This window comes from Schistocerca nitens, chromosome 5 (genome assembly GCF_023898315.1).
Source record: "Schistocerca nitens isolate TAMUIC-IGC-003100 chromosome 5, iqSchNite1.1, whole genome shotgun sequence".
NCBI lineage: Eukaryota > Metazoa > Arthropoda > Insecta > Orthoptera > Acrididae > Schistocerca > Schistocerca nitens.
Genome location: NC_064618.1, coordinates 672,224,862 through 672,246,129, shown reverse-complemented (window position 1 = coordinate 672,246,129; position 21,268 = coordinate 672,224,862).

Below are 21,268 nucleotides of genomic sequence, written 5' to 3'. Positions count from 1 at the left end.
TAAATATGATTTTGTAATTAGCTGTAAGATTTCATAAATATGTGATTTACTAGTCATTGCCGATGTACTGAGACGCTGTTTTAAGTTTCAGGCTAGTACATGCGTGTGATGATGGACAGTTTCGAGTTATCCACTGTGATAGTGTTAATGAACTCATTGAGATTACTCGGGAGTGAGTTTTTCCGAAAGAATTCAGTGAAACGGACGTTCTGGAAATGCCGTTGCACAGGCGAGTGAGATCAAGCGTGCCGCACAGGCGGGCGCAACAATACTGGCGAGGCGGAGTCGCTGTCGACTCTTGTGCCGCTGTTGGCTCTTGTGCCGCTCTCGGCGTTCTTTGTACTTGCGGGTACGGAAGGCGGAGTTGTTTTTCTTCCCGGACAGCTGATGTGAAAGAATTCTGCTGTCAATATTTATGTTTTTTCAATCTGATGTGTATTATTTTCTTGTTTAGCGTTTAATGGACTCTCATGACGAGAATATTAATTATGAAAAGGTTACATAAAAATGTGTATTCTATGTAATTAATTATTAAATTGCGTATTTTGATATGCCTGCTTTTATGGCCATGTACTCTGGTTAATTTTGTAAATAGTAGTACGTTTCTTGATACTGTTACAAATTTTAATGATTTTGGAATAGCTAAACCATTTTCTACGTTTTCTATGGATTTTAATATGTTTTCAACCTGTTTTATTTTGTGCAACATGACAGAGTAGAATAAGATTAGGAGTGTCTCCGCTCAATTATTATGGTCTGAAAACTGATCTATGCTTAATTAGACGAATGCTAAATTTTGTTGATGTTTTGAGCATATGCATTTCCGCTGTTTCTTTTTGGGACATTTTCTGAGTCTGTTTACGTTACACGAACATCCTCAGACAATGTGGGGCACGTGTAACGCCGGAAATGCATATCCTTCTATTTCCATCTATTGTACTGTAAATTTTTTTCCTTATTTTGTTACCTGAATATATGACATTTCTGTGCCTTTATATATTGTAATTGTTTTACTATTTGTATATATATATATATATATATATATATATATATATATATTTATGCATTTATGTCGATGTATAATTGGTTTGTTTTGCGAATGTTATTTGTATTTTACGCTGGGTCTTGCCTAGGGAAAACTATGTTATCGAACGAATACATCGATAGGTCGTGTGAAGAACGGAAGTGTTTAGCATCTTTGGTAGTGTTAACTCTGCCGGTGGAGCGCGGGCTGAGCAGAGAGAGTCGGGGTCTGGCTGGAGTAGTGCAGTGGAGCAGGTGTGTTGTGTGACGCTCCCGCGAGTTGCCGCGCTTTTGGGGTTTGGCAGCACGTAATTGCGCTCGACTGGCTATAATAGTTTCTAGCACAGTGCTGCGGACGGGAAGCATTAGCTGGCACACATGAAGAGCCCGTTTCGCCTGGTGACCGTGTCGAGAAGAAGGCGCGCCAGCATCCAGCTTCTGCAACAGCGACGGCCGACAATGAGTGACTGTCGCCACCTCCTCGATCGACGACTTCAAACCTTCAATCAACCAACAAGGAAGACTAAAAGCACGTAAAGTTTCAGAACTGTATGGCAGACCTCAGCTTTTCAAACTGTTCCATTTGCCTCGCAAAATTACAGCAACTTAGCATGAACCTTTGTTGCTCATTGTCCCAATTGCATTACCAAGCAGGGTCCCTTCCTTTTCCGAAATGAACCCGAGTGTCGTTGAAATTCAGACGCCAGCATTAAAGTACAATCATTCCATTTCACTGTTTTAATTTCAAAGTTCAGTTTAAGTATTCATAGCTGGCTACAATATTTAGATTACACAAGCACAAATTAAGAGTGCGAGTTTTGTTACCGTATTTTAGCTTACCTGTGACTGCAGCTCAGCTTGGTACGTACTAAATTTTACTATTGTTAATTGTTCAGAATCATTTAATTCAAGTTCGAAGTTAAATCTCTTATTTCTAAATTGCGTAGATTCAAGTTGCATTTGAAATGATTGTTGAGGTAGTCCAAGACTACTCGTATTTTACTGAGTTTCGATGTGCTTCAGAAAGAAAGGTCACTATTAACTTCAGTCACTAAATTAACTTTCGATCTTCCGGTTTTATTAATTCTTTTGCTAAATGAAGTCAGAGTGTAGCAAAATTTATTACTTCTGACAAACTTTCAATTTTCACACTACACGTGTCAACCTTCAGTTGCCACGCTTCTAGTGCTAATTATATGTGTAATAACCTTTCTTTTTCAGCTACTATAGTAATTGTCCATAGGACTGGCGACCGTAATTTCCCCCAAATCTCAAATATCTAATTACCGCTAGTTAATTGTTAACGTAACGCCCGCACATTTACTTTCTTTATTAACTTTACCCCTTTTCAAAATTAATTTCCACCAGTTTCATTTGCATTTTTCCTGTCATTTAGATGTAACCCTTTCCTCCCTCTTTACCGACAGATTAACTTCGCTGACGATTGCTTTTTCCCAAATTTCCATTAGGTACACGCGGATTAATTTTTCACTGTCATTAAGGTCGTTAAGTGAGGGGGAGGTTACACGTGGCGACCTGGTGACAGAACAATCTTCAGATTTGAGGTTGTTCTGAACACGAATTTTGGATTGTGCAAATCTCGTAACAAAGTACTGGTTACGAAATGGTCGATACGTCAGCGAGAATATTAGTGTGAGGAATCCTAATTAGATTTGAGATTTGGCATTTATATTGAAAAATATTAAAATGAGTGAAGGCAACAATTGCCAAAATTTGGTAGACTTGGATACGGAACAATCGGTCGAACAGTGGGAAACGCGCACCGCGGTACCCATTGTTCAGGGGCAGGCGGCTAGCATGAAAGACGCGACCGCCGAAACCGAACAAAGAGCAGAAATGGAATTCCAAACTTTAGAAATTGTTTCGGAATCGGAAGTGAAAATCAAATCTGAATCCCTTGATGACGAATACGGGGGGGGACAATTAAAGAGGAAGCCGCTGCGGAAGTAAAACCGGTAGTTTCCGGGAATTTAACTGATTTATTGAATGTTTTGATTAACGAAATCAAGAGTCAATCGGCAGAAATTAAAGCTCTGTCTGCCAAGCAAGAAGATCAGGCTGCCAAGCAAGAAGCTCAGGCTGCCAAGCAAGAGGCTCAGGCTGCCCAGCAAGAAGCTCAGGCTGCCAAGCAAGTAGCTCAGTCTGAAAAAATTGAACGAATGCTAGACAATCAGAACAAAGCTATTAATGTTGTTAACAACAATGTTGAAGTTGTTAACACAAAAGTTGATAAAATCAAAGACGATATTGTCGTGATTAATACCGAAATCGGTAATCTTAAACAGGAAATGATAGGCGTTCAGGCGGAAATTGCGAGCATAAATACTCGTTTTGATTCCGAAATTAGCAGAATCGAGAAAAGTGTAGGAGACGCAGTTGCTCCGATCATCGAGAATAAGGTGACGGAACAAATTCAATTAGTGAGAAAAGAGGATCAAAAGAAGGTGGAAACTTTAAAGGCTTTAGTATCCAAAGTAGATACCAAAGTGACGCAGCAGGCTAATACCTGCGAAGAAAAGAAAAAGGGAAGTAGAAACGCTTGCGACAACCACTTGCCAAGTAATTACGAGGGTTTCGGAACTAGAAAAGAAACTTGACGAAAAACAGACCTATGTGCCAATCTGTGCACATAGTTCGGAATTGTTGACGAAAGAGGGGCGGTTCGACCCCTTGAAAAAAGGCGGTATACACGCGACGGATTTCATTAAAAATTGTGAAAGAGTTTTACCCAGATCATGGACTAATGAGAGAAAAATTAATGCGGTTATTGACGTCTTGGCTGGTGATGCCAGGCGTTGGGGCTTAAACCTCAACATTACGAACCTGACTTTTGACGAGTTTAAAAATTTGTTTCTGGCTGAATACTGGTCGGAGCAAAAACAGCAAAGTGTGTGGCGCGAATTTGTCGTATCGAGGCCTTTCGATGCGAATTCGCGCGGCTCGATGAAGGAGTTTTGTGAGGGCTGGATCCGCAAGTTGGAATATTTGCGTGATCGCCGCACGGAATCCGAAATAGTCTGGGAACTCTACAAGAAGCTTCCAGATGATACAAAACGCTACGTAGGAAGCAATTACAGGACAATCAATGATTTCCTGGAAAGAGTTGAGGACGAGGACGATTGGCGCAATAATCGCGATACTGGTAGAGGCCGTGGTAACAACAACGGGTACCACAGCAACCACAACAATGATAACTATGGGAATAATGCATACCGCAATCTTGGCAGCAATAACAATAATGGTTCGGGCCGTAATGACAATCGGTACAGTGCAAATAATAACAGGAATGACGGAAACCAGTATCACACTAGCATGATACGGGCTTCGCAGAATAGTAATAACGCCAGAGGGTGTGATCAGCCGCCTCAGCAGCATCCGGGGAGCGTATCTGCTGGGACGAGACAGGGAAACCATTAGCCGCGCCGGTGAGGGGCCGACCCGGCGTGGAGAAATTTTGGCGGCCCAATAACAGTAGAAAACCGAGGTGTAGTCGTTATGAGAATTCCGTATGGGATAATCAACGGCGGGAGAGTGTGCCAGTGTTAGGAGAAAGGAGTGCACCCACTAGTTGTAGATCAGCTGTAGACACGGCAGTAGAAAATACATTCACTGTCAGTGAGAACAATTTAAGTAGTGTTCCGGAAATCGATTATAAAGTGGCAGCTGTAATACCCACAGCGGAACTGGAGATTGAGTTTAAGAATGAATCGCAAGTGTTGAGAGAAGATCAGATGTCGGATAAAACGTCCGTCATCGAGCGAGGGGATGCAGAGAGGGATGAGGTCTGGTTAAGGCAGTTTGGTCGCTTATACGACGAACTAAGAGATTATAGGGGCCTGTATGGGAGAAGTGTTTATGGGGAGCGCGGGCCGGATTTGCCGCGTTTCGTCCCACAGGAAGATAGTATTTGTGAAGTGATAGAAAGTTCTGGCCCTAACCGGCAGACTTTACTAGAAATAGTTGATGTTAATGGGGAGCACGAGCAAGGTTCGTCGTGTTTCGTCCCGCAGGAGTTGGATGTTGAAGTAGTAACGGAAAGTTCTGGCCCTATCCGGCAGACTTTACCGAAAGTTATAGTGGTAGAAGTAGCCGACCCATCCGACGCAAAACTCCAGTTTAAACATTGCGAAAGTATTGAGGAGAAAGATTACGAGAATTTTAGTGATAGCCGGACACGATTGGTAGAAAAGCATGTGGATTACAGCGTGTATGAGGTTAGAGCTGACATTATACGGTCAGACGATAGCAGTGTGGGTTGCGCAGATCTAGAGGAAGTAATTGCAGATACTACTGGGCACATTTCTCCAGGTAGATTGGCAGATGAGATCAATCTGACCAAAGAGGAATCAACGAAGGTGACAATTAGTGAATTGAAAGCAAAGCAACAATCACTAATTGACGGGTTACAGGAAAAGGTTTCGGTATTGGAGGCGAAGCTACAGACTAAGCCTCAGGACAAACGTGTTGAAATTAAAACTGTATGTGAACAGAGGCTGAAAAAGCCGCCAGATAAGCCGAATTTAGGATCAAAGCCGGATGGTTTTTTCTGGAATGACCTGGATATAGACGAGGATTTACCGTGGGAAAATAAAGAAACAGTTATGTTATCGAACGAATACATCGATAGGTCGTGTGAAGAACGGAAGGGTTTAGCATCTTTGGTAGTGTTAACTCTGCCGGTGGAGCGCGGGCTGAGCAGAGAGAGTCGGGGTCTGGCTGGAGTAGTGCAGTGGAGCAGGTGTGTTGTGTGACGCTCCCGCGAGTTGCCGCGCTTTCGGGGTTTGGCAGCACGTAATTGCGCTCGACTGGCTATAATAGTTTCTAGCACGGTGCTGCGGACGGGAAGCATTAGCTGGCACACATGAAGAGCCCGTTTCGCCTGGTGACCGTGTCGAGAAGAAGGCGCGCCAGCATCCAGCTTCTGCAACAGCGACGGCCGACAATGAGTGACTGTCGCCACCTCCTCGATCGACGACTTCAAACCTTCAATCAACCAACAAGGAAGACTAAAAGCACGTAAAGTTTCAGAACTGTATGGCAGACCTCAGCTTTTCAAACTGTTCCATTTGCCTCGCAAAATTACAGCAACTTAGCATGAACCTTTGTTGCTCATTGTCCCAATTGCATTACCAAGCAGGGTCCCTTCCTTTTCCGAAATGAACCCGAGTGTCGTTGAAATTCAGACGCCAGCATTAAAGTACAATCATTCCATTTCACTGCTTTAATTTCAAAGTTCAGTTTAAGTATTCATAGCTGGCTACAATATTTAGATTACACAAGCACAAATTAAGAGTGCGAGTTTTGTTACCGTATTTTAGCTTACCTGTGACTGCAGCTCAGCTTGGTACGTACTAAATTTTACTATTGTTAATTGTTCAGAATCATTTAATTCAAGTTCGAAGTTAAATCTCTTATTTCTAAATTGCGTAGATTCAAGTTGCATTTGAAATGATTGTTGAGGTAGTCCAAGACTACTCGTATTTTACTGAGTTTCGATGTGCTTCAGAAAGAAAGGTCACTATTAACTTCAGTCACTAAATTAACTTTCGATCTTCCGGTTTTATTAATTCTTTTGCTAAATGAAGTCAGAGTGTAGCAAAATTTATTACTTCTGACAAACTTTCAATTTTCACACTACACGTGTCAACCTTCAGTTGCCACGCTTCTAGTGCTAATTATATGTGTAATAACCTTTCTTTTTCAGCTACTATAGTAATTGTCCATAGGACTGGCGACCGTAATTTCCCCCAAGTCTCAAATATCTAATTACCGCTAGTTAATTGTTAACGTAACGCCCGCACATTTACTTTCTTTATTAACTTTACCCCTTTTCATAATTAATTTCCACCAGTTTCATTTGCATTTTTCCTTTCATTTAGATGTAACCCTTTCCTCCCTCTTTACCAACAGATTAACTTCGCTGACGATTGCTTTTCCCAAATTTCCATTAGGTACACGCGGTTTGATTTTTCACTGTCATTAAGGTCGATAAGTGAGGGGGAGGTTACAAGCCCAACAGGATTCATGATGTCAAGTTACTCTAGTACTACTTCAGACATTGGTCAACTTGTGCGTGCTCGCGGGGGCCCTATGCGATCTTAGGCAACTGTAGCAGTTTCTTTGGCTCTTTAGTGTAGATGCAATAAGACAAACATGTGCAGGAACCGAACCAGTCACAATTATCACACTCACAACAGGAAGCAAGATCAGTCTTTACCAATACCGCGTGGTCTCGCATCGAAGCAACTAATGCTGGTTAGTGACAAACAGTGGGAAAAGATGGAGCCGCCAGAAGAGGCGTTGATGCCGATGACCCACCACACGCTTCCACTTCTGGCCGGATAAAGGAATGACGTGTCCATTCTCGTTTCCCTTGCACGTACCACTTGTGCGGAAGATGCTCAGTCAGACAAACATGAAAGTCACGCAGGTGGTTGAATAAAGAGCGATCCCGTTGCCCCGCAGGTCTGTGCTGTCCGTGCTGGTTCACTTACTGCCTCTCCCGTTAAATGGCTCATCACTACTCGCGGCAAACGTGCCACGCCGCTTTCACGCTAAGGATCGCGTTTCAGGAGCCGTGGCGCGAGCTATCGATTGCACAACGTTTCACGTACGACATGTGCAGTGACGTTTCAAACTACATTTATTGCCAAACAATGGTACTGAAGTTTTAAAAATGGAGTTTCAGGAGCGAGCAGACGAACATGGAGTCATACGCTCATACATAGACTTCTAACATCATAATGTAAACCCTCCATTGGCTTTGCCATAATAAAATAGGTAAAAACACACAAAATAAAAAGCATATATTTGTTTTAAACATTTATTAAAATACTTTTATACAAGCGTCTTTTTATTTAGAAAGTGTATTTAACACGTAATTTAAAACACTTTATTTTAAAGTGTATAATATTTGGCAGGACAGGCAGACAGTGATGGACAGACAAAATTCTAAACCAAAATAATATTAATAATTTAGATAGATCCTTAACAATTTAACCTTTGATTATATATTAGGTACATTAAATATGATCATGTATCTTTTCAATCTATTGATTTATATCATCGCTAACAGAATTCTTGTCGGTGAACTTCAGCTTAGCTTCCTTCCACAAACAGTTAACTTCTCGCTGGCACGTTTGGTTCGACTTGTTAGTAAGCCGCTGAACAATCACAATGTAAGAGTTTTGATACAAATTCATACTGAACACAACATTGGCTTTATATGCGTTGGAAACCATCACGACTGACTCACAAACTGACACGCAGTGATTTCGACCGGCGCGGGGGACCTCAGCAAATGAAAGCTGACACTTGTGTGACATTTGTCCCAAATGGAGGAATCCCGGGAATCCACACATGTAAAACATCCCGTTCATTTGAATCAACCCTAAATATTGGTGGGCACTTCAGTAATGCCTGTGCTTGAGAATAATTTTATAAAACGAAGTGTTATCCGTTAGCCGACCGCTGTGATCGAGCGGTTCTAGGCACTTCAGTCCGGAACCGCACTGCTGCTACGGTCGCAGGTTTGAATCCTGCCTCGTGCATGGATGTGTGTGATGTCCTTAGGTTAGTTAGGTTTAAGTAGTTCTAAGTTCTAGGGGACTGATGACCTCACATGTTAAGTCCCATAGTGCTCAGAACCATTTGAACCATTTTCTCTTTTCCGTCAAATATGAATACTCCTGAATTAGAAAGTTGACGTGAGATTTTCTCTGCCCTGTTCTCTTCCTTTACATGAGTTTTGGTGAGATTTTGCTGGAACTCCCGCCCCCGTCCAGAATGTTGAGTTCACTTAGTTAATTTACATCCCGAGAGTCTAAAAGGTCGAAAACAACCGGGACACAGGTGTGCTGTCGTCATGCCCCTTCATTCCGCTTGTGAATGACGTCTTATAGCTGTGGATTCCATATTTTTAGATTTCCAGAAGGCTTTCGTCACCGTTCCTGTCAGTTGACTTCTAATTAAATTGCGTGCCTATGGAGTATCGCCTCAGTTGTGTGGCTGGATTCATGATTTTCCGTCACAGAAGGTGACAGTTCGCAATAACTGACGGATAATCATCGAGTAAAGCAAAAGTAATGTCTAGCGTTCCCCGAGGAAATATAATAGGCTCTGTTCCTGATCTACATAAACAATTTAGGAGATAATCTGAGCAGCCCTCTTAGATTGTTTGTAGGTAATCCTGTCATTTACCATCACGTAAAGTCATCAGATGATCAAAACTATTTGAAAAATGTCGCAAAATGAAGTAGACAATATATCTGTCTGCAATAAAAAGTGGCAATTGCCTCTAAGCCAAGTAAACTGTGAAGTCATCCACATGAACAATAAAAAGTGTCTGCTAAATTTCAGTTACACGATAAATCACACAAATCTAAAGGCTGTCAACTCAACTAAATTCTTGGCGATTACAATTGTCGATGTTGTGGGGGAAAGGAAACCAACGATTGCGCTTTATTGGCAGAAGACATAGAAAATGTAACAAGTATACTAAAGAGTCTGCTTAAACTACTCTTGACCGCCTTCTTCTGGAGTATTGCCGTGCGTTGTGGGATTCACATCAGATTGAAAATTAAAAAAAAAAAAAGTTCGTTAGGAACTATCGTGATACAGGGGAGAGAGTTACACGAATCACGAATATAATACACGAGTTGGGATGGCAGTCATTAGAACAAAGGCGTTTTTCGCTGCGTCTGGAGCTACTCATGAAATGCAATCACAAACTTTCTCCTCAAAGTGTGAAAGTATATTACTGGCGCCCACCTACGCAGCTAGAAATGATAATCATAATAAAACAAATCAGAGCTCGCACGGAAATATTTAAATGTTAATTTTTCTCTCGCGCTGTTCGAGAGTCTAGAAAGGTAGCTTAAAGGTGGTTCCATGAACTCGCTTCGCGGAACTTAATTGTGAATTGTAGAGGAACCATGCAGATGTAGATTCAGATTTAGATGGATGACAGCACCGTTTTATGGTCTCGACCTGATCGCGAAGCTGGTTAGAGGAAATCTGTGGTTCTTCTCTTGATTTCAACAGACGGTAACTACAAGTACACGGCGGGCAGTTCATACGGGCAATGCTCTTTTTTCACTTATCACCTAACAACTCCCTTACTTGAATCAGGGAATACCCCTTCGCTAAACATACAGCACAGATTCTACTAATTTTAGCAGCGCAGAATAGGCGCGAGGTCTAGGGCTCCTTGTCATTGTTCGAGCGGCTTCCCCAGTCGAAGATTCGAGTTCTCCCTCCGGCATGGGTGTGTGTGTTGTCCTTCGTTGAGTTAGTTTAAATTAGATTAAGAAATGTGTAAGCCTAGGGACCGATGACCTCAGCAGTTAGGTCCCATAGGAACTTATCACAAATTTTATATTCTACTAATTTTCATTTACGATGTTAGTTTACGTTCTGTTTCCTCACATTCACCAGTTAAGCTTAAGTACAGACACTAGACTCTCTTTCATGGAAGAGTAAGAGCATTTGTCGGGTCCCTCATCAGACAGAATGGAGTTGGTGTACCACAACGAATTACGGCCTTCGTTGCCAGCTCTGCTCCGGTCTAGTCGCGACGTGACTCCCAGTGCTGGAACGGCTAACACGTCAGTGACGGGCCTCGGAACGGAGCGCTAATAGACGTGGAAGAGGTCGTTAGCGCCTCGTGACAGCAGAGAAACCCGCAGGGACGCTGCGGTGGACGCCACGTGGCGATTTCATTACCGCTGCGGCGCCCTGCCCAGCACCGGTGCCCGTCAGCGACGTCACCCTGCAGGCAGCTTTATTAAATCTGAACACCAATCTACATATACATCCATACTCTACTTACCACTGTGAAGTGCTTGGCAGGTGATAATTTGTTTCCCCGTAGTAGCAGCAAACAAAGGTATTCACTTACTTTCCTGTTACATCACTCATCGCCACACATCCTTATTTTACCTTAAATGCTCTTCTTTCTATCGCAAGAATGTGTCAGTGCTGTTAATGCTCGTAAATGTGTTTCGGTATCTGACTAGGCACGCAGTTCACGTACACTACTGGCCATTAAAATTACTACACCACGAAGATGACGTGCTACAGACGCGAAATTTAACTGATAGAAAGAACATGCTATGATATGCCAATAACTAGCTTTTCAGAGCATTTACACAAGGTTGGCGCTGGTGGTGTTACCTACAACGTGCTGACATGAGGAAAGTTTGCAATCAATTTCTCATACACAAACAGCAGTTGACCGGCGTTGCCTGGTGAAACATTGTTGCGATGCCTCGTGTAAGGAGGAGAAATGCGTACCATCACGTTTCCGACTGCGATAAAGGTCGGATTGTAGCCTATCGCGATTGCGGTTTCTCGTATCGCGACATTGCTGCTCGCGTTGGTCGAGATCCAATGACTGTCAGCAGAATATGGAATCGGTGGGTTCAGGAGGGTAATACGGACGCCGTGCTGGATCCCAACGGCCTCGTATCAGTAGCAGTCGATATGACAGGCATCTTATCCGCAAGACTGTAACGGATCGTGCAGCCACGTCTCGATCCCTGAGTCAACAGATGGGGACGTTTGCAATGCAACAACCATCTGCACGAACAGTTCCACGACGTTTGCAGCAGCATGGAGTATCAGCTCCATGGCTGCGGTTACCCTTGACGCTGCATCACAGACAGGAGCACCTGCGATGGCGTACTCAACGACGAACCTGGGTGCACGAATGGCAAAACGTCATATTTTCGGATGAATCCAGGTTCTGTTTACAGTATCATGATGGTCGCAACCGTGTTCGGCGACATCGCGGTGAACGCACACTGGAAGCGTGTATTCGTCATCGCCATACTGGCGTATTACTCGGCGTGATGGTATAGGGTGCCATTGGTTACACGTCTCGGTCACCTCTTGTTCGCATTGACGGCACTTTGAACAGTGGACGGTACATTTCAGATGTGTTACGAACCGTGGCTCTACCATTCATTCGATCCCTGCGAAACCCTACATTTCAGCAGGATAATGCACGACCGCGTGTTGCAGGTCCTGTACAGGCCTTTCTGGATACAGAAAATGTTCCACTGCTGCCCTGGCCAGCACAGTCTCCAGATCTCTCACCAATTGAAAACGTCTGGTCAATGGTGGCCGAGCAACTGGCTCGTCACAATGCGCCAGTCACTACTCTTGATGAACTGTGGTATCGTGTTGAAGCTGCATGGGCAGCTGTATCTGTACACGCCATCCAAGCTCGGTTTGACTCAATGCCCAGGCGTATCAAGGCCGTTATTACGGCCAGAGGTGGTTGTTCTGGGTACTGATTTCTCAAGCTCTATGCACCCAAACTGCTTGAAAATATAATCACATGTCAGTTCTAGTATAATATAATTGTCCAATGAATATCCGTTTATCATATACATTTCTTCTTGGTGTAGCAATTTTAATGGCCAGTAGTGTATTTCTATGCCCTATGTTTTACTTATCTGTTTACAATGTGGCCACTTAAATGCTGCAAACGTCGAACTGCCATGAGGTGTACTACGTGCATAGATAGACGAATAATTAATGTTCCCGTGCAACCACACAAAGAAGAAAGGAGTATCGGTAATGTAACATACATAATGTACGTAAGTAAGGATTACGAAGCGGGTCTCTGGTACAAAATTCTTAACGAGTTTTCTCGTTAGTGATAAGATCTAATAATGTTCATTTAAGGCGGAGAAAGGTCTGCAAGGACGTAATGGATTCTAACAGTGATAGAACGGTATTCTATAGAGACTGTGGCTCACTGTCCCGAGATACTGCTGCTCGAGTGATACGGGTGCCAAACGTGTTATGAGAGTGTACATTGTCTAGCCATATTAATGTTACCACCCGTCTGTAGCCCGAATAACAACAATTTGCAACGAGACCTTTACAAGATGTGCTGGAGAAGAGTCAATGAGACTCTGAAAGGTACCGACAGGCATGGTCCAAACTTCCCGATCGAGGTGATCCCACAGATTCTCGATTACGTTTATATCCGCAAAGTTTGATGGCAGGGACGTATGATAAATTCGTCCTTGTATTCTTCTAACGACGCAAGATCGCACCGAGCTGTATGACTCGTTGCATTGTCCTGCTGTTATATGCAACCATGCCGAAGAAAAACAAGCTGCCTAAAGGGCGCTAAGCATAGTTGCACAGTTATGTTGAATCATTGTACCTTCCAAAATAATGACATTCTATTCTATCGCTCCTATCGCTTGCGCCTTTGTCCCACATTTTGCGTGGGGTTGGTGTGGTTAAATCGGATTTGGCATGTTAATTTGAAGGGGGATGCCGGATGCCCTTCCTACCGCCACCCCGTAGCCCCCGAGACAGAATCAGAGTAACCCATCTGTCTTCATCTAGTGTAAATCATGGAAAAGTGCGGATGTGTTTCAAATGTCTGTGAGTCGTGTAAATGAAGCCATTGGGACCAGCCCAGTATTCACCTAGAGGGATGTGGAAAACCTCCTATAAATCACATCCAGGCTGGCCTGCACATCGGCCCGCATCGTTAATCCGGCGGGCGGATTCGATCCGGAGCCGGCGCGCCTACCCGAGTCCAGGAAGCAGCGCGTTAGCGCTCTCGGCTAACCTGGCAGGTTTCCAAAATGATGACATGACCCAGGGAATATTCTGTATCTGTAGGTCCACCACGGTCAGGGGGCGTCAGCTGGTTAAGTAACTGTCAATATCAATGAAATTCTCCAACAGCTGTGTAACTGAGAATTTATTTAATTTATTTTGACGACTACCAGTTTCGGCATTCCACTATGCCATTTTCAGGCCCCGTATGCATCTCTCAAAGTAAACGATAATGCCATGCAGTGTCACATATCCCTGGATTTCATGAATTCAAACTCAGCTGGGTTACTACAAGTCTTCGAATGAAGCACTTGTGAAACGGTTTGAATTCACGAAATCCAGGGATATGTGGCATCATCGTGTACTTTGAGAGATGCGTATGTGGCCTGAAGATACCATAGTGGAATGCCGAAATTGATTGTCGTGAAAATAAAATAAAATACCGTCTTAGTTGCACGGCTGTTGGAGAATTTAACTGATGTTGACAGGCACGTAGGGAATGTTACTAAAACCATAACACTTTCTCCGCCGGCCTGAACCCTTCCTACGACTCTTGCAGGGTGTTTCCTTCCAGAAGTTTCATGCCGTGTCTGACATCGGCCGTCTGTACAACGGAGCATAAAACGTGACTCATCTGAAAAGGCTTCCTGTCATTGGACGTCTAGTTGAAGTACTGGCGTGCAAATTCCAGCCTTTATCGCCGATGAATGGCAGTCAGTGTCAGTGCATGAACAGGTTGCGCGCTGTGGAGGCTCAAACGCAGCGAAGTTCGCTGAATAGTCGCTGGGGTGACGCTGTTGGTAGTCCCTTGGTTCATCTGGGGAGCGAGTTGCTTAACAGTTGTACACCTGTTCGCCCGTACACCTTTCCGCAGCCATCGTTCGCCCCTGTTATCTATGAGCCATGCTGCACCACAGTTACCTCACGGCCGGTTTTTTGAAAGCGCAGTTTTGCCATGCTTTCTGCGCTTTAACCAGAGCTGCACTCAGACAACTTACAAATTTACCGGCCGGCAGAGGTGGCCGAGCGGTTCTAGGCACTATAGTCCGGAACCGCGCCACTGCTGCAGTCGCAGGTTCGAATCATGCCTCGAGCATGGATGTGTGTGATGTCCTTAGGTTAGTTAGGTTTAAGTAGTTCTAAGTTCTTGGGGACTGACGACCTCCGATGTTAAGTCCCATGGTGCTCGGAGCCATCTGAACCATTTCAACAAATTTACCAGTTTCAGAAATGCTTGCATCCTTGGTCCAAAAGCTAATGATGATACGTATTTGGACGTCAGATAAATCATGTTTCCGCATTACGACAATGACTGCACAGTTTTACCGCATCAAAAATGGTTCAAATGGCTCTGAGCACTATGGGACGTAATTCTGAGGTCATCAGTCCCCTAGAACTTAGAACTACTTAAGCCGGCCGCGGTGGTCTAGCGGTTCTAGGCGCGCAGTCCGGAACCGCGCGACTGCTATGGTCGCAGGTTCGAATCCTGCCTCGGGCATGGATGTGTGTGATGTCCTTAGGTTAGTTAGGTTTAAGCAGTTCTAAGTTCTACGGGACTGATGACCACAGATGTTAAGTCCCATAGTGCTCAGAGCCATTTGAACAATTTAGAACTACTTAAACCTAACTAACCTAAGGACATCACACACATCCATGCCCGAGGCAGGATTCGAACCTGCGACCGTAGCGGTCGCGCGGCTCCAGACTGTAGCGCCTAGAACCGCTCCGCCACTCCGGCCGGCTTTACCGCATCCTTCCGACGCACTCTATATACCCTCCACTGCTGGTATTTCCGCCTGTCTTCTGTGTGTGATTATTTTCCGCTGAAGTCGAACACAGACAGTGGTCACGTTAGTGTGCCTGGACCGTACAAAATTGTTGGGTGCATCAGGGTCACAGCAGCCGATATTCAGGATCTCAATTCCCACGCTTCTAGCGCCCGAACTAGCGTTCACTCAGTCGTTTAGAATCGTACACCCACTGACGTAGCTTGAGGCAGAAAACATGCTTGTTCCCACCAAGGCAAGTATCCACAGGCTCAATGTGATGACGTCTTGAGCACCACGACTGTCGGCACGCGATCAGAATTGTGTCGTCCATTGAAGCAGATACGAGGGAAGGCAACAATGTTGTGTGCCCAGCAGCAACATGACACAGGAGCAACAGCACATTGTCCCAGCTCTGTACAAAGCACCACGGTGAAAGTATCCATAGGCATCGCCGGGAAAAATCTTTACATTTGACGTGATAAGGTCATGGTTCTACCCTGTATCCAATTTCTCTGTGACAATATTCAAGAAAGTAGCACAAGACTGCTTGTTGCCTGTTCTGCCTCGACCTACCTCGATACACAGAGTATTCGACTGTTGACCCAGCCAGTGCGTTTTCCATATCTTTGAACCATTTAAAACATATGATCATGGGTGACAATGAGACCGGCTTGCCATCACCACGATTGAGTCGAAGCAGTATGGTATGACGTACCTCTATCCATCAACAAAGCTCAGTTCGATGGATCAGAGCAGTTGCTCGTTCTATACTGTACTTACAAAAACATAAATAAATTTCGTTATTATTCAGATAACTTACGGGATTGCAGCCGGGTGACGTCAACAATCGACAATATTTCAACAGAAGCACGCCCTGTCATTTTCAACGCGTTGAAAATGCAGTGTGTGCTCCTGTTGAATCGTCAGCCTACTGCATTCACGTAAGTTATTTGAACATTGTGTACGCCGAGAGAAACTCGGATCTCAAATTCCGTTGTTTCCTACACTTGCTGATGTTGTGCATCAGGTGGCCATCCTCGTAGCTTTTTATACAAAACCAGCAGCGTATAAACTTGTCCCTTAAGAACAATGGTAAACTTCTACTTCCTTTGGCATTATTAACTGTAGTTCCGCACCCAGTCAACCAGATTCTCGAACCCCATAAATACATATGATTTATGAATATACATGAATTACCTTGTAAATGCAGGACTGTTAACTGATCTTTGGGTCTGACAACAATCGCGGTATGATAAAAAAACACTTAGCTGAGACGGATGTTACATACTGCTTTTACAACAGTGGCTGTGGGTATACTTGAATCATGAACAAAATTTTGAACTGATTTGTAAATCACAATGCAGTCATTCATGAATTCTGGAAAAGCCAAAAGTCTGAGACTAGCGAAAGCTTTTGATATAACAGGGCAGTCTAATACAAACATACAGATTGTCACCTCGCAGCTGGGCTGCAATACAACAACCTCAACAAAGAGAGAAGAGAAAGTATTTGCGCAAAACGGGGAATATAATTTTTCTATAACATGACAACCATTTATCAAATCCCTTTTATTCTTCTGTGTTTTAATATTTTAATAACATAAAGTCAACTCTGTAAGTACATTTATCAACGCCTAATGTAATTGCCAAATAAAGTGTTGACATAGGTCCAATAAGTCTCCTTGCCGTGCAGATTTGTATGATGTCTCAGTGTCTGATGACTTGAGGTAAGCGGTGGTACGTTCTTCAGTTTCTACAATTATTGTCACATGCACCGTGATAGATTACATTGTCAATATCCCCTTAAAATTGCAATGAAGTCACTTATCTTCAATCTCTTATATTTTTTAAGATAAAAAGTTCCTGGCTGACATCATTGGAACATAACACAAGACAAAAAGTTCCTGGCTGACATCCGTGGAACATAACTATGACGGTAACACTGTCGCAGCTCATCAAATAAATGGCAGAATACAAAAACAGCATGTTGCCACTCCACAAACGGCAAGTCAAGAATGTTGTTTATGTATCACGACGACCTTACTGTGATACATAGCTCTTCGTTAACCACCGAGGTCATCAGTCCCCTAGAACTTAGAACTACTTAAACCTAATTAACCTAAGGACATCGCACACATCCATGCCCGAGGCAGGATTAGAACCTGCGACCGTAGTAGTCGCGCGGTTCCGGACTGAAGCGCCTAGAAGGGCTCGGCCACCGCGGCCGGCTAGCTCTTCGTTGTTGGTATGGACGGTGAAAAGGCTTACAATTTTGTTAAATAGTCCTTTGCAGAAAATGGTTCCGTTATTAATAGTGTTAATCACCAAATAATTGGCGGAGTTACATTACATTTTCTGAAAACGTGTTATTCTCCAGTGTGTTTCGGACTATGCCACTTCTACATAGTATGGTAAATCAATGCACCTTATTCGGAAACTGTCGGCCGTAGTGGTGATGATTATGTTCCATCCAGATGGTGCTACTATGTTATGGAACTAGAAACATGCACTAGAACAGAATAAATACATCCCTTGCAAACACCTTGAAAACCTTCCAGAGGATTTTTCCATTGACTACTTCGTCATCTATTTTTCAGTTGCGGTGAAAATTTTGTTTTTTGCTGTCTTTTCCTGGGCTTATGAATATAGAAGTCTTAATTCAATGCTATGTGTACTATTCTCTTTGTATAAATATCCTTCTTGACCACAGAACTTATCTATTCATCGCACGACGTTGCCTTCAGATAAAAACACCGTTTCTCCTAGAGGTGGAAGAAACCAGTAGAATTTGACGGAGTATGTTGCTGATCACTACATTTTGTACCACTGTCCTTAGATGAAGTATCAAAAGTCCGATTTCAATTACAGTTCGGTCACAGTCCAACGTCTTGTTCTACCGAGCGAGGTGGCGCAGTGGTTAGCACACTGGACTCGCATTTGGGAGGACGACGGTTCAATTCCGCGTCCGGCCGTCCTGAAAAGGTTTTCCGTGATTTCCCTAAATCGCTCCAGGCATATGCCGGGATGATTTCTTTTGAAGGGCACGGCCGACTTCCTTCCCCGTCCTTCCCTAATCCGATGAGACCGATGACCTCGCTTTCTGGTCTCCTCCCCCATAACAACCCAACCCAAGTTTTGTTTATGACTGTAGAATTTTTGTTTAACCGTTACTGTGGTTTAAAACATTTTCTTAATCATTACTTACAAAAATCGAAGTCAGTTACACTGCCTTACAAAGAAAGGGACGCGCATAGAAGGGGAGGCTGTATGTAACATTACTCCAGTAATTACAGACTCTGCCCGCAGCTCGTGGTCGTCCGGTAGCGTTCTCGCTTCCCACGCCCGGGTTCCCGGGTTCGATTCCCGGCGGGGTCAGGGATTTTCATTGCCTCGTGATGGTTGGGTGTTGTGTGATGTCCTTAGGTTAGTTAGGTTTAAGTAGTTCTAAGTTCTAGGGGACTCATGACCATAGGTGTTAAGACCCATAGTGCTCAGAGCCATTTGACCCACTTGATTACAGACTCTATCAAAATGCAGAAAGTAATTTGCAATGTGTGGCCAGTTATCAGTATGGCGCTTGTAATAAGATCTCGTACATCGGTATGTCATTCAGTAGTTAGGCCACCTCTATGATATATGATGTCATGTTTATCTTTTGCTTTGTTGTTGGCTAACAATTCGATAATAGTGATAATCGAAAATGAGAAGCCTACGACGTGTTTCAGACATGTTTCCTTTCTCACGTTACAGAACCTACAGCCAAAAGGGGACCGGCGGCAGTTTCGCAAACAGCAACATGAATTTTTGTCGCTGGATGAGATCTTCTCTGGCTCGCCGGCCATGTATCATGAGAGGCTGCCTCAAGCTGCATTCGCTTACTGTGTACATTATTTTAACACTGTAAAAAATAAATGAACCATAGTTTGTAATGGAAACTAATGAGTCTGTGTTCTGTTGCATAACGAGCTGCAAATTAGTAACATCGACGTAACTAATTGATTGGAAGTTTTGCTTTTTTCTTTTAAAACAAGTACGTGGCGTACGTTGCAATCAGTGACAAGGATAAATTAGGTTGAAGTTGTTATTTGAAAATTAATGCATCTGCATGATGATTTTACTTGAAAATAATTAAATGGGTCTTAATTACATTTTGTTTACCGATAATACATTAGATAGTATTAGTATTACGGAATTGAAACTGAAAGTACATGCGACAGCAAAACTGCAGTGCTTCATAGATCATAGGAACTGCTATATTTCGATTCAATAAGCCTTATGTGGTTTATTTAATATTCTCTGGAGAGAAGGAATGTCACTCAGTTTTCAAAGGTACAAGACCGATTAACAGTGTCGGTCACTAGATGGAAAATTGAGATCTTTAAATTACACTATTAAAGTATTTGAGTGCAGCTAATCTAATTTCAGAGTGATGGACGGCATGTAGGAACTATAAAGGGGAGGTGGCGCCACAGACAGAAGCTGTTTTCTGCTTTAAATCCGGCGCCGCCATACTACGCCCCAAAACATTAGGAGACCATTCTTTACGATATCTTCTTCTTCTCAACTTTTCTCGTGTGCACGCAACACTTGTTCTATATAGTAAGGGTTTTCTTACTTTCGTGAACAACACATTGTCACGAAGGCATTTTTTGTCGCTTTCCTGGTCATAGATGCTTATTTTAATCAGTAATAACGCATCTGTCCACGTTAATATAATATTTGCCTTTTTCAGTCATCTTGTGGTGTTGGAGTTCTTCCTATTTACGTGCTTGCTAAGAAAACTGGATGTGGAATTCCGCCTTATGCAAGACACCCTTAGAGTTTTCTTTTACCCAGGCATGTTTCAGCACTTTTTGTGCTATCTTTAGTAGTTTAAATTACTTCCTTTCTGTAAAACTGTTGCCGTCCGGAGTGGCCGAGTGGTTCTAGGCGCTACAGTCTGGAACCGCGCGACCGCTACGGTCACAGGTTCGAATCCTGCCTCGGGCATGGATGTGTGTGATGTCCTTAGGTTAGTTAGGTTTAAGTACTTCTAAGTTCTAGGGGACTGATGACCTCAGATGTTAAGTCCCATAGTGCTCAGAGCCATTTGAACCATTTTTGTAAAACTGTCACTGCATACCACGTTTAGAGAAAATATTTGGTATAAAATATTTACATAAGTGAATGAAGTGATTGTTGTCAAATATTATACATGGTTTGTTTACGGTTCACAGTTGAGGTATGTATTATTAGGTTGATGCGTTGTATGTTGTTTATTACAATATGTCTAATGTTCTGGTTTTATAGCTTTATTTTAAAAAATGGTTTGTGTATGCATTAGTTTAAATAGCTTACATGAACCTATTGAATGTTCATTTTGGTAACTGTGGGTCTGCTACAGTCTAAAACTGCAAACAGCAAAACGTTATTTTTATTTAGTATGCATTTCCGAAGGATAATGAGCATGTATCGTCTTATTCTGCGTGTTACTTACGGCTTTGGCGTTGCGGTGTTTGCCTCCTTTGTTTGTGGTCTGATAACACGCTGATTTTTACCACTTCTGTCGTTTCGCACGTATTTTCTGTGATTTTTCAATGCACTGTGTTTTCGCTGCGATTACATGTTGGAGACAAAGAGAGAGAGCGAGAGCGAGAGAGAGGGAGAGAGAGAGAGAGAGAGAGAGAGAGAGAGAGAGAGAGGGAGGGAGGGAGGGAGGGAGGGAGGGAGAGAGGTCGTATGGAATGGCATCTAGGGTCAATGTTGTGCAGTATGAGGGACAGGGAAATTTAATTCTTGGAGCTGATCTGCTGAAGTTTTGGAATGATTGTTATTTATCTAGTTCTTCAATTGTGGCAAAGAGGTTTTATTACACAGTGACGTGTGTTC